We start from the raw sequence: 22,196 nt of genomic DNA, 5'->3' as shown, positions 1-22,196 counted from the left end.
ATTGAGAAACTTGGGTAAAAGACCCAGGTACAAAGTACTGACCTGACGCAGGAGAACAGGTGACAGGATGGGGCAATGATCATCCATTTGCACCTGAAATGGAGATGACGTGAGTTTTTAATCCAAGCCTCAGTTGAAGTTTTGCTACCAGGGTAAGGGGTTTCATGAGCTGGCAAGACATCAGAGTTGTTTAATCAGCCCAGTGGGAACATTCATGTCCTTCTTGGCCCCAACTAAATATAAAAGGAAGATTTCCTGAGCCATTTTCCGAGCAGTCTCTATAGTCAACACTGGTTAGGCCACGCAACAGCCAGTGCCAATGGGCAGAGCACATATAGCCCTTCCACATACTTGAGCCTGAAGTTATAACTGTGCTTTACGACCAATGTGGAAACCCAATTTACAGCCTTAAGGCAGTCTCTTATAAATGAACAAGTGGATTCTCCCCCCTTTAAGGCTGGTCAAGAGGGCCTTTGTCATCATTGGGTGGCAACCCATCTGCCCTGAGTTTCAACTGCCAGCTTCCCATTGTTCAGACAAGAAACAGCAATTGGAAATCATCTCCTCTTCTCCTGCACCCTCATCTGTAAGCCAAGCAAGCAAGCTTCCATTTAAAAATTTGTAGATTATCAAAAGAGAGGGCGGTAGGGGGCGCTAGAATCTAAAGTTCTGGGAGTATGTGAGGAAGAAGAAAGTCACACCTGCAGCGTCGGAGTCCAACAGATGAAAAGTCAAAAAGTAAATAACACAATATCGTAAATTTTAGAAGAGGGGTTAGGAGTTCCATAGTTTTGAGTGGCTTTCCAATTAACAAAAGTTTATACTGCTTTGACTTGTTCGTTTGGATGGTCCAGTGAAATGTTAGCTAGCTTACATGACATAGAACCTTCTGAAAGAAGGAAATAAAGTTGCCCATGCCAACCTTGCAATGCTTTTATCCTTCCTCCATATGGGATCCTTCCTCAAGCATATGAACAGATGACTTATGCCAGAGAAATTACAAATACTGCCATCCACTACCTATGGAAAGTTAACTAATGGCGCAATGTTATGTGTCAGTTATCAGTTCCACTGTTGTCTATGTATGGGAATGATAACTAACCTGAACCTTCTTAATGTTTGACAGTTAATGTATGACCCATGAATAAAATGGGCAGCATGTTCTTTTGTTGATATGCTATAATGAAATTCTAATGAAGATTTTGCTCAAAGTTACTGATAAATTGCATGCAAAAAACCCTCCAATACTGTAAGATCTTTAAGACCTTACGATAAAATCTTTCATAAGTAAACCGATAGGGATTTGACTTTGAAATCAGCATTTGTAACCAGTTTGTTAGGGAACAAAACACAACTGACAGAAGTGTCGTGGAACATGCAGTGTGAATCACTAAGTAAGGTATAGCACTTGTTGTCTATTTGTAAGAGCGATTTATGTTTTTGGCTGGATCCAGGCACAGGGTTTTGGATGGCATGATGACACATTGGATAACATTGGTGCCTCACAGTCCCAAGGACCCGGGTTTAATTCCAACCTTGGGCGATTGTCTGTGTTGAGCTTGCATGTTCTCCCTGTGTCTGCATGAGTTTCGTCCGGGTGCTCTGATTTCCTCACGCAGTCCAAAGATGTGCAGGTTAGGTGCATTGACAAAGGTAAATTCCCCTTAGTGTCGAAAGGATTGGCCAGGTAAATAGGTTGGTTTACAGAGATAGGTCCTGGGTGGGACTGTTGTCAGTATACGCTCAATGGGTCGAATGGGCTCCTTCTGCACTGTAGGCATTCTATGATTCCATTGTTGAACAAATTATAATGTCATTGCAAGAAGAGTGTGGCAAGTGAATGAGGCAAGTCAGAATTGATTCTACCTGTGTCACAGAAAATTGGAATATAGGCTCTGTAGTTTAAAAATTTCTTCCTCAAAGACCTAATCCCAAGGGCCTTGTATACCATCTCACTACCAATGTTCACAAAATTAAAGAAAAATTGAACATTTGCCAGGAATGTCTTTCCATAAAGATTGAAATGTAGTTCAAAATCAGATTAGCTTTGAATGTAGCAGCATAATTGTCCTTGCTATAACGTACTTTTCCCCCAATGTATCATAGAGGCTGTAGAAGGGATTAATCATATGTCAAGTGTGTCTCATTCAAGCTTCAAGAATTTCTGATCCAAATTTTAATATCAAAGAACATAATAAAGAAGGGATTGAGAATATAGAAGGGATTTTATGAGGGTCATGGACAGAATGGTTTGTCAGAAGCTTTTTCCCAGGCTGGAAGAGTCAATTACTAGGGGACATAGTTTTAAGGTGTGAGGGGCAATGTTTAAAGAAGATGTACAAGGCAAGTTTTTTTTTACACAGACGGTGGTGGGTGACTGGAACTCGCTGCCAGGGGAGGTAATGGAGGCAAATAAGACAGTGACTTTTGAGGGGCATCTGGACAAATGCACGAATAGGATGGGAATAGAGGGGTATGGTCCTGGAAGGGTAAGGGGTTTTAGTTCAGCGGGGCAGCATGGTCAATACAGGCTTGGAGGACCAAAGGGTCTGTTCCTGTGCGGTAATTTTCTTTGTTCTTTGTTCTACTTGGCTCATTTAAGTCTGCTCCTCCCAAAGACAAGTGCAATCCACCCTATCGTGGACTCTTATTTCATTTGTTTAATTCTATGAAGAAAATCTTTTTACAAGATTACTCCCTGACCCCCTAAGCAAGTCTCCAGAATATACATCTCCAATGTTCAATCTCCATTTGCTCACTTCAACAATTTTTGGTGATGCAACAGCCTGTTATCTTCCTCAGAAACCAGGGCCAAGAGAAAGACAATAGCCCCAAATGCCTTCAACTTTCTCAGTGCAACAACAGTGGTTTAATGCTTATTATTCAAGAGCTGGAGAAAATTTGCACTGAAGTGCTTAACACTGATCTATACAATGCCCATGTTTCCTTGATTATTTGCACCCATTCAGTGAGAACTTCCACCAGCCAGTAGTATTGCTAAGCTTCTATGAATCATTGTAATTGGGCTAAAAATTTATACCTGATAAAGCTTGCTTTTGTTTGTTAGAGGTCAAGCCCATTTACCCCCACCTTCTTACAATATATTTTACCATCAACTGCAGCCTTCCCATTCTTCTGGTGTAAAACCACCTCATGAACTTACAGCCAGGCTTTATTACATAGCGCTCCTCAGCCGATTGACTCAGTAATACCGTATGCAATTTGTAGCTTTTAGACCCCCAGCTCAACATAACAATGTGTATTGTCTTGGGAATCCGCCAATCAATACAATTCCCCTGGCTCCCATTCCTAAGCAGCATCCCAACCCCTTTAATAAAGAGGAAGATTGCAACAAAAAAGCTCCTGGAGAAGGTTTACATTGCTGCAAACCTGCTGCTACAAAAGCACTGTATAAATCCACCTATTGCTCATCTTCCATTACCTCAGCCTGTGTGGCTAAGACCACCATGTCAAGGAATAACAGCAGAGGCCTAATGGCAGCTGGATTGAAAACAACACACAGCCAGTAAAAAAAAAAACACCTCTTCATAGCAGATCCCATCGTCCACACCTGGCTCCAACCTGCATTGACAACAGTGGGCACTCCTTAACCTTTGGGGAGGCGGTGGTATAATGTTATTGTCACTGGACTAGTAATCCAGAGATACAGGGTAATGCTCAGGGGACCCTGGTTTGAATCCTGCCAAGGCAGATAGTGAACTTTGAACTCAATAAAAATCTGCAATGATGTCCATGAAACCAGTGTCGATTGTTGGAAAAACCCACTTGGTTCACTAATGTCCTTCAGGGAAGGCAATCTGTCATCTTTACCTGGTCTGGCCTACATGTGACTCCCGAGCCACAGCAATGTGGTTGATTCTTAAGGATGGACAATATATGCTGACCCAGTCAGCTATACCCACATCCCATGAATGAATAAATAAGAAAAAACATTTCTGCACTGGCCAAGGCTTTGTGCAACAAATTGGCATAAGTGCGGCCTTGCAGAAAACCTGGATGGCAGTTGGACCCCAATCAATAACTCGCATCACTAAAGACTGCCCCCAGACAACATTCATCGGAGGGCTCAGACTTGGTTATTACTGCACACGCTAACAATAATAATGGTACGCACTTGTTGAATGTTATTGGAGTTACTCTGGGCCTAAAGGTTTTCCAATATATTATTTGATTCTGAATAGTATTTATCTATATCTATTTACTGCTGTTCTCAGGAAGGGAGGAGGAAGTATCCAAAGCCAAGAAACCCAGTTGTGAACAGCATTGGCCACTGATGTTTGTCACCTAGCGAGTTGAAATCCATCTTAGCCTGTCGAAAATTTCACACTTACCGACTGAATATTTCACTGCAGCAATAAAATATCATCCCGGCATCTTGTTATTTAAGGATTGAAAAGCCTGAGGCTACAGAGCTCTATCAAATGTCCCATTTCTTCTCTGAAGGCTAAAACTCCATCACAGCACTAATATTACCACTTACCTTATTTACTCTATCAATCATATCTATTATATTAATATTCAATATGTTCTATGATTAATTCTTCTGCTGAAACCTTTTGGATCTGTTTCACATCTGACATCTTTCTCTACACCCTGGCTATGACTGTAACACTACATTTTGCATTGTCTCCTTTCCTTCTCTATGAATGGTATGTTTAGTCTGTATAGTGCAAAAGAAACAATACTTTTCATTTTATGTTAATATGTGACAGTAATAAGTCAAATCAAATCAGTGATTAACAATTCCAAATAGGGCATCAGACAAAAAAAGCCTCATAAGAACGTAAGAAATAGGAGCAGGAGTAGGCCATCTAGCCCCTCGAGCCTGCCCCGCCATTCAATAAGATCATGGCTGACCTGTCGTGTCGTGCCTTGGAACCATTTACAAGCTAGTTTTGTTTTAGGGCAAGAAGGCCCTTTTTTTTTGTTCTGGACAGTAAGAAGTCTCCTAACACAAGGTTAAAGTCCAACAGGTTTCATTGGTAGAATGAGCTTTCGGAGTGTTCCTCCTTTGAAGAATTGTATTCACAAATAGGGCATACCTAGACACAAACTCAATTTACAAGATAATGGTTGGAATGCGAATCTTTACAGGTGCAGACAATGTGAATGGAGACAAGGTTAAGCCCAGGTTAAAGAGATGTGTATTGTTTCCAGCCAGTTAGTGAGATTTTGCAAGCCCTGGCAAGTCGTAGGGATTACAGATGGTGTGACATGTACCCAAGATCCCGATTGAAGCTGTCCCCATGTGTGCGGAACTTGGCCATCAGTTTTCTCTTGGCGATTCTGTTGTGTGTCGTGAAGATCAGAGGCAAAATGCCTGTGATTGCTGAAGCATTCCCGACAGGAAGAGAACACTCCTGCCTGACGATTATCCCGAGCAGTGTTCGTTCATCCGTTATCGTAGCATCTGCATGGTCTTGCCAATGTACCATGCCTCGGGACATCCTTTCCTGCAGCTTATCAGGTAGACAATGTTGACTGAGTCACGAGTATGTACCATGTACCTGGTGGAAGGTGTTCTCGCATGAAATGATAGCATCCGTGTCGACGATCCGGCATGTCTTGCAGAGGTTGCTGTGGCAGGGTTGTGTGTTGGTGTGGTCACTGTTCTCCTGAAGGCTGGGTAGTTTGCTGTGGACAATGATCTGTTTGAGGTTGTGCAGTTGTTTGAAGGCAAGAAGTGGGGTTGTGGAAGTGGCCTTGGCTAGTTTTTTTTCTGGACGCACAAGCCAAAGATAGACTGAATAGTCTTCCTTGCCTGTGTCTATTTTGGGAACAGCTATTGTGACCAGCCAGACATGAAGCTTCCCATGGGATTTTGGATTATTTTGACTGGCACTTTAAAGTTGTCAAAAATTGAGTAAATATTGAGAAGGATATTTACGATCAGTGGGATTTTGAACTCATTTAAAGGCCATGTTTATTATTAGGAGAGACATACATCAAAAAGAGATGACATTTTATGCCATAAAAAGCAACTGATAGACTCAGAAAGCATAGCACTTGAATCCTGAGAATTTGCAGTTTCTCCCTGTTATGTTAAGAATTCACCAGATTAATTTATTTAAATGACGTTTAACTGCTGTGTACCAAAACACTGAAAATTTTAAATGCTAAGAAATTGAAATTTAAAATCAAAAGATGTGTTCGAAGGAGTGGGACAAAAGCAACAGAAAAAAAACAAGAGAACACACGCTGTGACTTCTTTTCCCAGATGTTGACTCATCTGCTCTGCATTCCTAACAGTTTTCCACTTTTCATTTTTGAATATCAAGATCCCCACCTCTCCTCCCATTATTACTCACCATCACACCATCTCCCTCCCTCCTTGGACAGACGGGCACACACACACGCAAGCAAATGCATGGTCACGTATACACATACACAAATAGATTAGCAGTCACACACACAATCAGTCACACACCTACATACAAATGATCACATACAGAAACACAAATGTGCATACAAAAGGCACAGACGTACAGAAACTCTCACACAAATGCACCTAATAATCATACCCAAACAAATACGCACACACGCACCACAAACTTAAGCAGATACACACGCAAATAATCACGCACAGTGGCAGAGTGGTTAGCACTGCTGCCTCACATCGCCAGGGACCTGGGTTCAGTTCCCAGCTTAGGTTTCCTTGAGGTGCTCCGGTCTCCTCCCACATGCTAAAGATGCGTGGGTTGGATTGATTAGCCATGCTAAATTTGTCTCTTAGTGTCGGGGTCTAGCAGAGTAAATACATGGGGTTATAGGGATAGGACCTGGGTGGGACTGTTGTCGGTGCAGGCTTGATGGGTCGAATGGCCTCCTTCTGCACTGAGAGGATTCTGTGAACACACACACACAAGCAGATGCAAACACACCTCTCCCATTTATGCTGTCTTCTTTGTGATGTAAATCCATCTGATGTGGTTCTGCAGAGCCGGTGTTAGCAAATCAGATGCTTATTTTCCGTCCCTATGCATTGTTTTTCCATGGAATTCAATTAAGAGAAACAAAATCGGCAGGATTGTAAGCAAACTCAACCCGTTCACTGCCACCCAGTTTTCCCCGCTCCCCATTATGGCTGTCTAAGCCTTTGGATTCCATTCAATTCCTTGGAACGTTCTAATTTGTAGGGACACATCCAACTCCTTTTCTTTTTCTAATTACTTTCCAATTTATGACCTTTGGCTCAGTAATCTGCCAGAAGCTTGCAACCACCACAATTAACAGACAGTATTTCACTGCCAGGGCTCTATGCCAAAGCCTCTGTTGGATCTGTTGAGACAGATTTCTTTACTGGTAATCAAAGCCAGAGTTTAGGCTATACTTTGATTGTCCTGTTACAGTTAGAGCACTTTGTTCAGCCTTTATTTTAATTAAAATATTGCAGAGCCAAACCCAAGATTTCAATAAAGGGTTTTCCATATGGCTTGTGGTTCAATAGAGGCATTTAAAAATAAGTTATATAACACTCATTACAGATTTCTGGGGAAAAGGAGAAACATTAAATGGGGATTTAATGGCCGCGCTCATCCCAAAACCGTAAAATGCCATCCGAGGTCAACAGACCTTTTCATGTTCCTCCCCTCACCATGATTCCCGTGGCAGGCAGAGTGGTAAACTTCCAGCCATTAGGAGAGATTTTCCAGCCACGCCGACCCCATGGCTGGAAAATCCTTTCCAAAGTCAAATGACCTTTACAAGGTCCATGTCCCATCCACTATGATTCTCGTGGCAGGAGGTGCAGTAAAATTCTGGCCATTGGGTGGGATTTTCTGGTCACGCCCATCCCAAGGACCTTGGAAAGGATTTTCCAGCCACGGACCTCTTGTGTGGTCCATGTCGCACCCGCAACAATTTCTGTGGTGACCGGGACAGGAAAATTACCCACATTGAGTCTGATGATAAATTGTAACCACTGAGCCCTCTTTTTCTCGTGGCCAGTATCAAATGGGGGGAGCGTATGATTATTTTCTTCTATTCACTCAATTTCACTTAAGAGTCCCACCAGTTAATTCCAAGACCAGGATGCTGAGATTAAAAACAGACCCCTCCTTAAATAGTGCTTTGTAAGTCCAAAATAGATGCAATTGTTCATCTGCTGTCAACAGATTCAGTTCAACTTTATTTGTAAAACATCTGAAGAACTGTTATCACAATCGGTTAACTTTGTTCCACATGAACTCATTGATTCCAAGTTTTGTCTCTTGAAAATTGGTGAAGGAAGCTGAACCGACTCCTATATTTAGAACCTTGGATGTAACGGTCTTGGAACATTGACATAATTCGAACTGTCACCATGTCACAGCAGCGCCGTTCTACTTGATGTTTTGTTATCGTCCTGGGCTGCCAATTGGATTAAGGCTTGTGGCGTAGTGTCAGTTGAGATTCAGGATGCACAACACGAGTATTATGTGGAACACACCCCATTATAATTAACGTCTGCATACAAATCAATCAGACGAAAGATAAACAAATCACAAACTACACTTCTCTTGCCCAACGGCCCTGGTGGTGAAGTCAGTTCGGCTGATCTGCAGTAAATTGGCATGAAGTTGAATTAATTAAACACCCTTATAGGACCATAGTATATCTAACACTTTACAGCGACTGAGTAACTTCTGAAGTGCCGTCATTGTTGTACTATCAGAAAGATGTCAGTCATAGCAAGGTCCCCCAAAAAATTAGTACTACAATAATTGTTTAAGCTACAGAGACCAAAACGTCTCCCAGTTTAGATCCCAGCCTCTTGCTTGTTTAACTAACTGCAGTGCCTTTGGACTAGAGGTGAGAGGGTTAGCCTGAGTCTAGCAGGGATTACTGGACAGTGAAGCAAAAAAGTACTTTCACAGGTGAGTTCAGATCAAGCTTGACTATGAAGGTAAACTTTATTTATTTGTCATAAGTAGGCTTATATTAACAATGCAATGAAGTTATTGTGAAATTCCCCCAGTCACCACACTCCAGCGCGTGTTCAGGTTACACTGAGGGAGAATTTAGCGTGGCCAGTACACCTAACCAGCACATCTTTAGACTGTGGAAGGAAACTGGAGCATGGGGAAGAAACCCACACTGACGCAGGGGGAATGTACAAAATCCACACGGACAGTGACACAAGCCAGGAATTGAACCCAGGTCCCTGGGGCTGTGAGGCAGCTGCACTAACCACTATGCTACCGTGCCTCTTTCGACTCAGATTCACATGGAAAGATTATCAAGGTGGACAGGGTAAAGAAGGTGACAAGTACCTGTGGAATTGTTAAATAGCAAGGGACCTAAACCTTCATTGCAAGGAGAAGGAATGCAAGAAAATCAGCAAAAACATAACTAATTAGAAATAAAATTGGAGCGAAATTAATGTAAATTGAGATGACCAAAACAAAAGCTGGAGGAAAAAAAACTGGTGTAATGGATGAAATAAACACTGTCACTTCATCTTAATTCAACTCTGACCCAGATGAGGAGAGGGTGTCTGCTGGCAGTGTGTGACCTTTGTGAAATGTGCACTGGGGGGGATCAGTTCAGTTCCTAGTGTAAATGGTGCTTCAACACAAAACTGTTCCTAATTTAACTCTTATTACACAACCTGAATCAGTGAAGGAAACAAATTCCATAGTAACTATCAATGGAAATTGGAGAAATACTTGAAGGAAGAAAATTGTAGTGTCATAAAAGCATAGAACTCTTATACTGCAGAAGGAGGCCATTCAGCCCTTCGAACTTGCATCGACAACAATCCCATCCAGGCCCCCTATCCCAGTAACCCCATGTATTTACCTGCTAATCCTCCTGATGTTAAGTGGAAATTTAGCATAGCCAATCAACCTAACCCCCATCTTTATTTGAGTGAGAGGTGAATCCAGAGCACCCACTGGAATACCACACACACACACAGTGGGGAGTTGGTGAACCTGGGTCCCTGTGCAGTGCTAACCACTGTGCTGCCAGTACTATGTGGAAAGAGCAGGGGAGCTGGTGCAAATTGGACATCTCCTGTAAGGAGCCATGCACAGGTACAGTGGACCAAATGGCCTCCCTTCTGTGCTGTGAGATAGGATGAATTGACAATGTCATTCAGACAGGTGTGAGAAATAGCCCAGTAAATAGATTGAATAAACTGGGATTGTTCCCCCTGGGGGAAAAAAATGGAGGCTGCGGGGTGACCTGATAGAAATTTATAAAATTATGAGGGGTATAGATATGATGAACAGTTGGAAGCTTTCTCCCAAGGCAGAAATGATGATCACAAGGGGGCAAAAAGTTCAAGGTAATGGGGGGAAATGTTCAGTAGAGATTGGGGAAGATTTTTACATAGAGGGTAGTGGGGGCCTGGAATGCGCTGCCAAGTGAGGTGGTTGAGCAGACACCTTTAGTGACATTTAAGATTTACCTGGATAGGCAAATGAACAAGCTGGGTATGGAGAGATACAGGAAAGATTGTCCTACTAGACCAATGTCATTGGTGCAGGCTTGCTGGGCTGAAGGACCTGTTCCTGTGCTGTTCTTTATTCTAGATGGCAATCCTCTAAGTTTGGGTTTGGGACAGGAGTGGTCCAACCTTTTCATCGAACAAATGGGGCAAAAATAAATCAGCAGCCCATGTTGCACACTGCCCAATTTCCTTTCCAGATGACTGCAAGACAATTTCGTCCCCATTGTTGGAGCAGAATCAGGGGATCTTTACCCTGCATCAGTACTAAAGTGTGACAAGGGATAAAGATGCAGCTCCGTTGGTAAATTCGTTGCTCACTGTGAGACTGACCAACCTGCACCATGATGGACTAGCCCAGTTTCAAGCAATGGCAATGAGGTAGGTACAGTTGGTGTAATTGCCCAGGACGTGGCCACATGGCCCAATGACTCCTTCTGGAAAGTGTGCAGAAGTGAGCCCAGGACAGTATTGGACCCAACTCCAGTATCTGTGTCAACTTGCATTGTCTGAGGTCCCATCTATAGAGCGGTCACTCAAGCGGACTGCCTGGATCTTATTACGGGTTAGTGCCTCCATGACGCAGGTGGACCAGAGAAAAACAAAGTGCAGATGTGACAACCTCATGAGGAAACTTTTCCCTGGTGACTATTGTCAGTGGAAGTATGAACATCTTCCAAAACTTGTAAACAAGTGATTTAAGTAAAGACAGAAAAAAAACAATCTTCCTCTATGTTTGTGTCAGGAGTGGTGCGAGTGTGCGGTCATCTGGTTAGGATTGTTTTGAACGTGGTTTCAATAGATTGAGGACGTGTTGGTTTTTTAAAAAAAAACACTTTGCATCCAAAACAAACAGGATTTGGATTTTGTCCCTGGGATGTGGACTGTTTTTATTGCCCTGGCAAGTTATGAAATCAAATTCATTCGGTTCTGCTAATTTGTAAGCTGGCACCAGAAAGGAATAGTCATAAAAACTGCTGGATTGTTGTAAAAACACAACTCATTCACAATAACCTTCAAAAAAACGGGGGGGAAAAGGGACACTCCTCCCCCCCCATCCTGTATGGTCCACATATAAGTCTAATTCTACACAATGTGCTTGATTCTTACTACCCTTAGGCTAGCTTAGAATAAATATTGTTTGGCCGACACCAATATAAAAATATCGCAGTTTAACTTTCAGAAAATAACAGGCATTAAAGGTAATGAAACTGAACAGAATTGTCTGACTAAGTGAAGACGTTTGGGTCAGATATGTCCGTGGTTTACCGGCGGCACCACACCACAGCTAATGATCATACCCTCAAACGGTAAGAGATCGAAGTGAAGAGATGCAGGACCCTGATTCCTCCTTTGGGACATTGAAGCTATCACACTGCATCATTGTTGAACTCTTGTCGTCCTGGCAATTCGGTTTGCTACATTGTGTTTCACTCCTATGAATTCAGTACAGAACACGAGGTATGAGAGACAATGGTGGCAGGGCTCTGAGCCTTCCAGAGAGCCTACAGACGAATAATGCAGAGCTCAGATGGTAGCACTAGTGGCAGTGAGTTCACAGGACAGTGTTACAAGCACAAGAAAATCAAGGATGCAAGAAGATCACTGGTCCCTAAAAGCTCAATCTTCAGGCAATAATTCTCAGATTATTGCATCTAATGATTTTTGAATACTCCCAATGATCCTGCCTCTATTACTTTCCTTCATTTAGAATCTACTGTTCACTAAATGTAACTTATTTTCTCTGGCAATTTTTTTCCATAAACTTTGAAGTGGTAGTTTCCACTACACATGACCATTTAATATTTAAGGTACTTTAGTGAGTTCCCTCTTTATTGACCTTCATTTTAGATGTTACAGTTCAATTATTTGCCATCTTTCTTCTGACCTTTGCATTTCAAGTTAATCTTGGTCAGTTTTTTATTTCCAGTATTCTCCACTGTAGCATTGTCAGTAGAGTTGAGCAGTGCCCCAAGTGTGATCAAATTGTACATTGTAAAGCCTTTAGCAGATTACAGTTGCAGAGTACTGATGCAGTTCACTCAGTCCCAAAGAACTGTGAAGGTGAGGGGTGGTGGAGAGCTGCTACTTTGATTCTCCATTCACATTACATTGCTGCACAATTTAAGGCTCCCCTTAGGGCAGCACGATGGCACAGTGGTTAACACTGCTGCCTCACAGCACCAGGAAAATTATTAGTAACAGAATTTTGAGCAACAGTTGCTCACAAAGTAAGAGCAGCTTTATGATCAGTAATACCTTTGCGTTCCTCTGTATATGTAGCGTTCAATTCCTGGCCTGGGTCACTGTGCAAACTCTGCACATTCTCCCCGTGTCTGCATAGGTTTCCTCTGGGTGCTCCGATTGCCTCCCACAGTCAAAAGCTGTGCTGAATAGGCGAATTGGCCATGCTAAAATCTCCCTCAATGTACCTGAATAAGCGCCAGAGTGTGGCAACTAGGGGATTTTCACACTAATTTCATTGCAGTGTTAATATAATCCGACTTGTGACATTAATAAGTAAACTTAAAACTTTAGTGATCAGACTTGGGGTGACATCTGTAATAGAAGCAGACCCACAATAGGAAAGTGAACTGTTGTCCAACCTCCTCCTTTATCTATGCTCATGGAACATCCCAAAGATAGGGCGGGCATTGTTTCTGAACCAACTGGGTGAAAGTGTAGCAAAGCAATCTGAACAGAAAATGTACGCTGTGCAGCATGGCAAAGCAAAATGTATTTGTAGCCTGTACTTTAACAGTTGCTCACGTACATGACAAATGCATGTTATTAACGTGGGTGTGGCATCACGTCAGATAGTGCAGAAGGGGGCCATTCAGCCCATCAAGTCTGCACTGACCACAATCCCAACCCCAGCCCCATTCCATGTAATTACCGTAGCTAGTCCCCCTGACACTCGGGGGCAATTTAGCATGGCCAATCCACCTAACCCACACAGCATTACCAAAGAACATTCAGACCCGTTCACAAATAAAATATTAATACTGTATAGGAAAGTTTTTTTTGGACTAACTGTCTATATGGAACTGTCTATGTTGAATCATCTTTGTGAAAATTATTAGTAACAGAATTTGAGCAACAGCTGCTCACAGCGTAAAAGCAGCTTTATGATCAGTAATACCTTTGTGTTCCCCTATGTATGTCCTGCTTCTACTCAAAATGAGAAATACTGACTGACTGACATATTGAATATAATAGAGGTAGAAGTTTCTTTTCCATTTTTCTGTAATAGGGAGAATCCTTTTTTAGTTGGTTGTTAAAGCAGCAATTACACTTGTTTGACAACGCCATTTTCACTTTACACCAGATCTGCATATGGTCTACATCGCACCCGATTCAGTCAATGCTGTAACTATGGCAACTGCAATTGTGATGTACCATTTACATTAGAACTAATAGTAATAACAATAATGGAGATGTTCTGAATATTTCTTTCTACATGTTTATTGTTATTATTTGGACACTTAGCAGACACAATTATCCAAAGCGACTGACTTCATAAATACCATGCTGTACCTTACATAGTGTATCATGCATATTTCATCGCGAGAAGTATAAGGTTACATTAGGTTTTGGGAGTGGGTTCTATGACTTTTCTGCGATCTTGTTTGCCTAGGGAGTTGGTACCTCACACAGTGACTGCATGCTCACCCTAACAAAACAGCTAGTGATGTGTCCTGAATGGAAAAAGATCCTGCAGGTGGGATTCATTATGTTCAGAGGAGGCTAGATCATAGAATCATTCCCTACTGTGCAGAAGGAGGCCATTTGAGCCTGCACTGACAATGATCCCACCCAGGCTCTATCTCTGCACCCCCACATATTTAGCCTGCCAATCCCCTTACACTAAGAGGCAATTTGGCATGGTCAACCCACCTAATTTACACATCTTTGGACTGTGGGAGGAAACCAAAGTATCCAGAGGAAACCCACATAGAAACGGGACGAATATGCAAGCCCCACACAGACAGTGACCCGGGGATTTGGAATTGAACCCAAATCCTTGGCGCTGTGAGGCAGCAGTGCTAACCACCGTGCCACCACGCTGCCCCAAACTTAGTTGCTCAGTGTCTTGAATGGCAACTGAGGTGGTATAGATGTTAGGGTGGGAATAGGAAAAGTATTCCTGAAAACCTTATTAATCCTTTTGGCCACACCTTCCTGGGATTATAGATCGATTGACACAAAAGCTGCTTTTCTGTGGGGTGAAAAAAGTCTTAGGGAAATGTATCTGAAACCACCGAAAGCAATGCAGAAGGGAATCAATGGAAACTCAATGACTATGTTTTCAGTTTGAATGAAGCTGCAAGGATGTGGTGTTTTTCAGTGAGATCTGTTTATGCTGAAAGTAGGCTCTGTTCAGCTGAAAGTGAATCCTGCAATGCTTCATTGCTATCACAAAGGGAAACTTTCAGGCATCTTCATGATGCATTTTGCTAATTTCTTACAGGGTGGTATAGTGGAATTTGAAAAATGCATTATTAATAATATTAAGATGGAATTTAAGATTGGAAGCCAGGCTTCAGAAGCTTTTAAATTTTAATGGTTTAGATGATAAGCAGAACAGGCCTGGAGTAAGTTTTGAATCAACAATCTTCTTTACTGAGTGTTGCTCTTATCTTGGTTAATTGTGCTAGGTTATCACAGCAGAAACAGAACAGTTGTGAAGCTTGATTGATCTGTTGAAATAGTCCTTCAGACAAGATAGGATGCTAGTTTGGTGCATTGGAACTAAGTGTGTGAAAGTCAAGGATGTTATGAGGAGAAATAAAACACTGAAAAAAAAATTAAATACGGAGAAATTCAAGAATGCATTTCCATCCTTGGGTGACCCTACAATCATGAAATTAATTGCTTTGAGCGATGCTTCATGTTCTAATCTTCTCGATGTGTATCCATGTGCAATGAGTGTCAAAATACTTTTGGTGGATGAAATGTTACCTTTTAGCTTCAGATGTTATGTAAAATAATGAAGGATTATTTGAAATAATTTAGTTGTGCAAACACTGGCCTTTGTGAGAGCAGTGAAGATGGGGCATTCATAGAATTATAGAATCCTTGCGGTGCAGAAGGAGGCCATTTGGCCCATCGAGTCTGCACCGACCACAATCCCACAGATATTTGCCCTGCTAATCCCTCTCTCACTAGGGGCAATTTTAGCATGGCCAATCAACCTAACCTGCGCATCTTTAGACTGTGTGGGAGGAAACTGGAGCACCTGAAGGAAACCCACGTAGACATGGGGAGAATGCAAACTCTACAGACAGCGACCCAAGGCCAGAATTGAACCCGGGTCCCTGGTGCTGTGAGGCAGCGGTGCTAACCACTGTGCCATCGTGCCCACCCCATCCCACCCACAAATGTCCAAATTTTGTTTTATAAGATGTTAGAGAGGATTTTATTTGTCGAATATTTTAGGAGAAATCCTTTATAAGGAGTGTACTGAGAACAGGTTCCTATTAAGTAGGTCGTCATTTCCTTGAGAGAAAAAATTCATTGAACAACATGGGTGAGTGAAGAACGATTAAGGAATGACCCTTCTAGTGTGAAGAAAAGAAATCTCCTGGATCAAATAGGTTGATGCAAGTCACCAATTATCTGATCATGTCAAAAAAGAAGTGGTTGTAACAAAAGACTATTGTGTCTCTTGGAAGAGAGGCACATTGTAATACTTTTAGAGAATATGGAAAATCATTTTTTTATTTCCTTTTGAGTATTGTTTTTAATGTTATTGAAGTTTTATTTAAATAATAAAATAAACCTATTAATTGTATAAATTAAGGTTAAGTGTCGACGGAGGGGTGGTGGGCACTCATTGGATGATTACTTGTACACATATAAAGTCAATTTATTAGTGTCACAAGTAGGCTTACATTAACACTGCAATGAAGTTACTGTGAAAATCCCCCAATCGCCACACTCTGGCGCCTGTTCGGAATCATTATATAAACAGACACTGGTAGCGGGTTGTTGAGTTGGGAGCTATATATTTGTAATGTCTCATTTTATAAATAATTACCTTCACCAACTGGCCATAAGAAGCTTAACAGTTGAGAGGATTGGGATTGTGGTCGGTGCAGACTTGATGGGCCAGAAGACCTCCTTCTGCGCTGTAGAGATTCTATGATTCTAAATTACTGTAGGTACAGCCACCAGTGGCAGGGCAATGTGAACTAGAGAAACACAAGATTTTGCCCCGCATCAAGAGGGAATCTAGAACTAGAGAGCAGGGTTTTAAAATAATGCATTTCATTTATGACAAAGTCAAGCAGAATTTCTTCTTAGAGGGTTATGTTTTGGAATTCTCTCACCCAGAAAGTGATGGAGGCTGAATCATTGAATATGAGTGCTTGCCATCATTGGAGTTACTATATAGCAAGTACTGGGACTGAAACTATTGAAGATGATGGTTGCACACAGAAAGCATTCTTTCCGGTTGTATCACAACTTGGCCTGTCTACTGTTCTGCCCAAGACCGCAGGGAGCTACAAAAAGTCGTAAAATGTAGCCCAATCCATCACCCACCAGCCTCCCATCTATCTGTCTACACTCCCCACTGCCTTGGCAAAGCAGCCAGCACAATTAAGGACCCCATACATCCTGGACATTTTCTCTTCCAACTTCTTCCATTGGGAAAAAGATACAAAAGTCTGAGGTTACTTACCAACCTAAGAACAGTTTCTGCCCTGCTGCTGTTGGGCTTTTGAATGGACTTACCTTGCATTAAGTTGATCTTCCTCTAAACCCTAGCTATGGTTGTAACGTTACATTCTGCACTGTATCATTTCCTTCTCTATGAATGGTATGTTTTATCCATATAGCACACAAGAAACAATACTTACTGTATATTAATACATGTGACAATAATAAATCAAATCAAAATCCTGCTTCTCACATCCTGTTTCTCCCTCATCCTCAAATCTTTTGTAAGCTAGGAGCTGCAGATCGTGCAAGAAAACACTCACTTCCCCTCAGCACAAATTTCTCCTTCCAAATACCCAAGCAGTATAACCTGATCAGATAGTAGTGGAAGAGAAATGTGGTAAAGTCGAAAGTTAATGATGAAGAAGTAACTGCATCACTCAATCTGGCACCCACAGCCACCAGCTCAATGACTGATAGTGTGCCAACTTTGGATGATTGCTTAGGGGCAGGATCAACCAGGCTCGGGGGAAACAGGACAGTGCAGGCTTCATCTCATCAGAAGGGCAAGGCCCACGCGAGATCTACTGCAGAGGATGGAAATGAGGAATTTAATGCAGCATCTACAGCACAAGGCTGAAATGCTTTGTCCATTGGCCAGGCCTGTAAGAAATGGTAATATGTAAGTAACTGTAACGTTCTCAATCATCCGAAGATGTGCGGGTTGAGTTGATTGGCCATGCTAAAATTGCCCCTTAGTGTCCTGAGATGCGTAGGTTAGAGGGAATAGTGGGTAAATATGTAGGGATATCGGTGTAGGGCCTGGGTGGGATTGTGGTCAGTGCAGACTCGATGGGCTGAACGGCCTCCTTATGTACTGTAGGGACTCTATGGTTCTAACCTCAGAGCTTGTGATTGAGATTCGCAGATATCCAACCCGGAGGGGCATGAGAGGTTTTGATTATTGCATGTGGCCAGTTGTATGGAAACGTGACCAAATTCAGTCACTTTGTAAACCAAAGAGTCTTTTCGAAGAAGTAACTCGTCACTCACTGCAGGCTGCTTTATCGCAGACAAACAGTGCCACTGGACTGCAACATGAGGCAACGTATTTGGGGCCACGCTATGTTTAATGGTGAAAGCCCATTGTCATAAGTGACAGCTAAATACAACCACACTTCATTAGTAAAGATTCACTCATCTGATTAAACCATTTGGAATGGATCATCTTTATGAGAACGGTGACCACAGGCAAATATGGACAAGAAAGTTCTAGAAGTTTGATTACGGGTCAGAAATGACATGTTCCAAGAAACTTGTGGAAAACAGCTTAGGATGAAATCAGGGAAGACAGTGAAAAAGCTTCAAAGACAGACATGTGATGGCTTGGGAAGCTCATGGAGGATAGGCAATTTTAGGATAGGCTGTCATTCCAAATAAACAATTTGACTGGATACTTCAGATTAAGGACAAATTTTACAGGACAGTAAGGCTCTGTTAACAACCTGGGGTCCATCCCTGAAAACAGGTATAAAGGATGTTTCCAAAGAAGCCCAGAGGAGTCCGGCACCCGTTAGACTCAGGGATCTGCACAAAGTCAATCAGGCATAAACCATAACATCCTGCAGTGCAGAAGGAGGCCATTTGGCCTGTTGAACCTACGCTGCCAACACCCAGTCCCTTATCCTCATAACCCCACATCTTTATGCTGCTAGCCCCCCTGACACTTAAGCAGCAACTTAGCATAGCCGGTCCACCTAACCAGCACGTCTTTCAGACTGTGGGAGGAAACTAGAACACCCGAAGGGTATCCATGCAGACACGGGGAAAAGGTGCAGACTCCACGTGACCCAAGCCCGGAATCGAACCTGGGTCTCTGGCGCTGTGAGGTAGTGGTGCTAACCACTGTGCCACTCCATGAAAGAGGTGACTGACTCCATTAACATGCTTGTGAACCCATCCATATTGAGACACCTGACAGCCAATAACTTTGTGCCCAAAAATTGCCCTGAGATTGGATGCGATGCTGAACCTCCAGTTGCTCATATACAAGCCTATACTGCTGCCATTATTGCGACTGACATCAGCGCACGGAGAGATGCCACCCTGTGAAGTGGTGGTGGCATGGTGGGGCACAAACCTGCTGTTCTCTCTCAGGATGACAGCATTTGTACCTCCCATCACTGACTCTCACCCAGTGCCCTTCTGTTGCCGGGTAGACAGCCAGCCCAGACTTCCGCTATTACAATAAAAGTAAAATACGGCAGATGCTGCAGGACTGAAGTAAAAACAAAGTGCTGGAACCAAAATTCAGCAGCTCTTCCAGCATCTGGGGAAAGGGTAACAGGATTAAGCTTTTGATTCCTCTTCAGACTTCTGCCACCCAGGTTGAGCCTAAGCAGGGTCTGTAAGAGTCAGTCACTCTGCAAGGCTGTCTGCAGACTCCTCCTGTGGAAGTTACTAACCATTCTGCAGTCATTGGAATAGCACTGCATAGGAGCACTAGGACAGCCAAAGGCACACAGAAGACAGCAGCAAGGGAGCGCACGAGGACATTCAGCTGACTTCTGTGTGTAATATCGAAATTTAGGTTTTTTTTTGTGGTTGCTTTTAATTCAATATTGTGGCCAAAAGGTGATCTGTAACACAGTGGCATAGTGGTTAACACAGCTGCCTCACAGTGCCAGTGACCCGGATTCAACTCTGGCCTCGGGTGACTGTCAATGTAGAGTCTGCATGATCCCCCCCCATATTTTCTCCGGGGTGCTCCGGTTTCCTTCCACACTCCAAAGTTGTGTGGGTTAGGTTGATTGGCCATGCTGAATTGCTTCTTACTGTCAGGGGTAACTAGCAGGGTAACTATGTGAGCTTACAGGGATAGGGCCTGGGTGGGATTATTGTCGGCGCAGGCTCAATGAGCTAAATGGCCTCTTTAGAGATTCTATGATTTGAAATGGAAGTTGTGGTGAGTGGCTAATTACCATTATGTTCACTGGTACCACAGTTGGATGAGTCAATCATGGATAGCAAGGCCAGAAATGGCTGTGTTGATTGCCTCATCCCTTTGTCGTCGTCTTTTCACTCCTTAGCTGGTTGCTGGGTAACTGGTGGTAAGGTTTTTAGGTTAGCAATGTTGTACAGAATGCAACAGATTACCAAGAATCTTAGCATGTGATCTGCTGATTGCTGTGAGACATTGGAAACATTGTATAAGCATCCCAATAGTCTGTTTGATTACAGACCATGTGACAGCATGCCTTTCATAATATGAATGCTTCCTTTTTGTGAGTAAGTTTGAGCAGAGTCAGCACCCATGTTGTTACGGATAGCCCTTGTTGCTTGGTAGCTACCCTCTGTTTTGCCATGGTAGCTCAAACACAGTGGCCTGCTGCAGAAGGATGGCATCGTGACTAGGATACTACTCACTGGACCTGTATGATAAGCAGCATATGGCAGCTACACATGAGTTGGAGATTAAGAGAGTAGAATCTCTTCGGGTCGCGGTGCAACTCAGCGTTGACAGGCAGCCATGAAAGAAGCAGCATGTGTGCAGTCAAAGGGAAGCCCTGCATAATGGGCAAGCCAGCAACCCTTGCAAAATCATGTGCTTCCTCTGTCAGCATCAGTCTGATACAAGAGAATGAAATCTATTCAGCTCTCTTGAAACATAGAGCCTTTGCCCCCTGACTCAACAATAGACAGCAACTGAGAAATGTTACAAATCTGGTGTGTTTCATTCTGAGAGGACCAAACACAAAAAATCATGGATACGGACACCATAGGCCATGAGATGTAGGAGCAGAAATTGGCCATTAGGCCCATCGAGTCTGCTCTGCCATGCAATTAGATCATGACTAACCTGATGTGATAATCCTCACCTTTACTTTCTCGCCTTATTTCCATTACCCTTGATTCCCTTACTAATTAAAAATCTGTCTATCGCAGTCTTAATGACCCAGCCTCTACAGCCCTTTGCAACACAGATTCACTAACTCTGAGAGAAGAATTTCTTCCTCATCTGTCATAACTGGGTAATCTCATAGCCTGAGACCATGCCTTCTGATCCTAGATTCTCCCACAACCTCTCAACATCTATCCTGTCAAGCCCTGTGGATCCGTTATGTCTCAATAAGGTCACCTCTCATTCTTCTAAGCTCCAATCTCCTCCTCAAAGAAAATCCCTGGGATCATCCTAAGTGAACCTTCTCTGGACTGCCTCCAATGCCAATATGCATTTCCTTGGATAAGAAGACTAACACAATATTCTAGATATGGTCTAATTTGTGCCTTTCATAGTCCTGGCAGGACTTCCCTATTTTTATACTCCATCCCCTTTTGAAATGAAGGCCAATGTGCTATTTGCCTTCCCTATTACCTGCTAAACTTACATATTAGCTTTTGTGATTTATGCACCAGGATCTCAAATCCCTCAGCTGCGGCTTTCTGCAATCTTTTTCCAGTTAAATAATATTCAATTCCTTTATTCTTCCTTCCAAAGTGCACAATCTCACATTTTTCTACCTTATTCCATCTGCCAAGTTTTTGTCCTACATAGTTATTGGCGATGCTGTTCTTGGCTTGCTCTCTGTCTGAAGCTGTGGCTAATAGGTGGTGGGTTTTAGTGAGGGCCTCCTGTGGAAGTAATTTCTCACTGAGGTTCAGGTCAGAGATTCATTTGCTGCACTCCCTGTGAAGATAGAGTCTCCTGCTGAGATCCCTTCTTCGCACATCCTACCACACGTTCCCCCGTCCCCTCTCCTTTCAGCGACTGGTTCTGCTCTCTATCACCTCTGCTCATTCTTCCTGCAGTGCCATAGCTCTTTCTAGGCAAAGTGATTAGTGCAGAATTCTCAAAGTCAGGACAAAAACAGTCAGCATGTGCCACTTCACCTATCCCAGACTTCAACAACTTTAAGCAACCTGGAAACTGCAACATATACTTCTCCAAACACAAAGAACCCGTAGGCATACATCAACAATCAGCCAGAAACGAAATGATTATCCCTTCAAATAGCATCGGTGGGGTTCCTTCCTGCTGCTGAACGCATATTCAGCTGTGCAAGGTTAAACATTCAATCGC

Source organism: Carcharhinus amblyrhynchos, chromosome 8, assembly GCF_965287045.1.
Source record: "Carcharhinus amblyrhynchos chromosome 8, sCarAmb.v2.hapA, whole genome shotgun sequence".
In the NCBI taxonomy this organism is placed as follows: domain Eukaryota; kingdom Metazoa; phylum Chordata; class Chondrichthyes; order Carcharhiniformes; family Carcharhinidae; genus Carcharhinus; species Carcharhinus amblyrhynchos.
Note: the sequence above shows the minus strand (reverse complement) of the source record.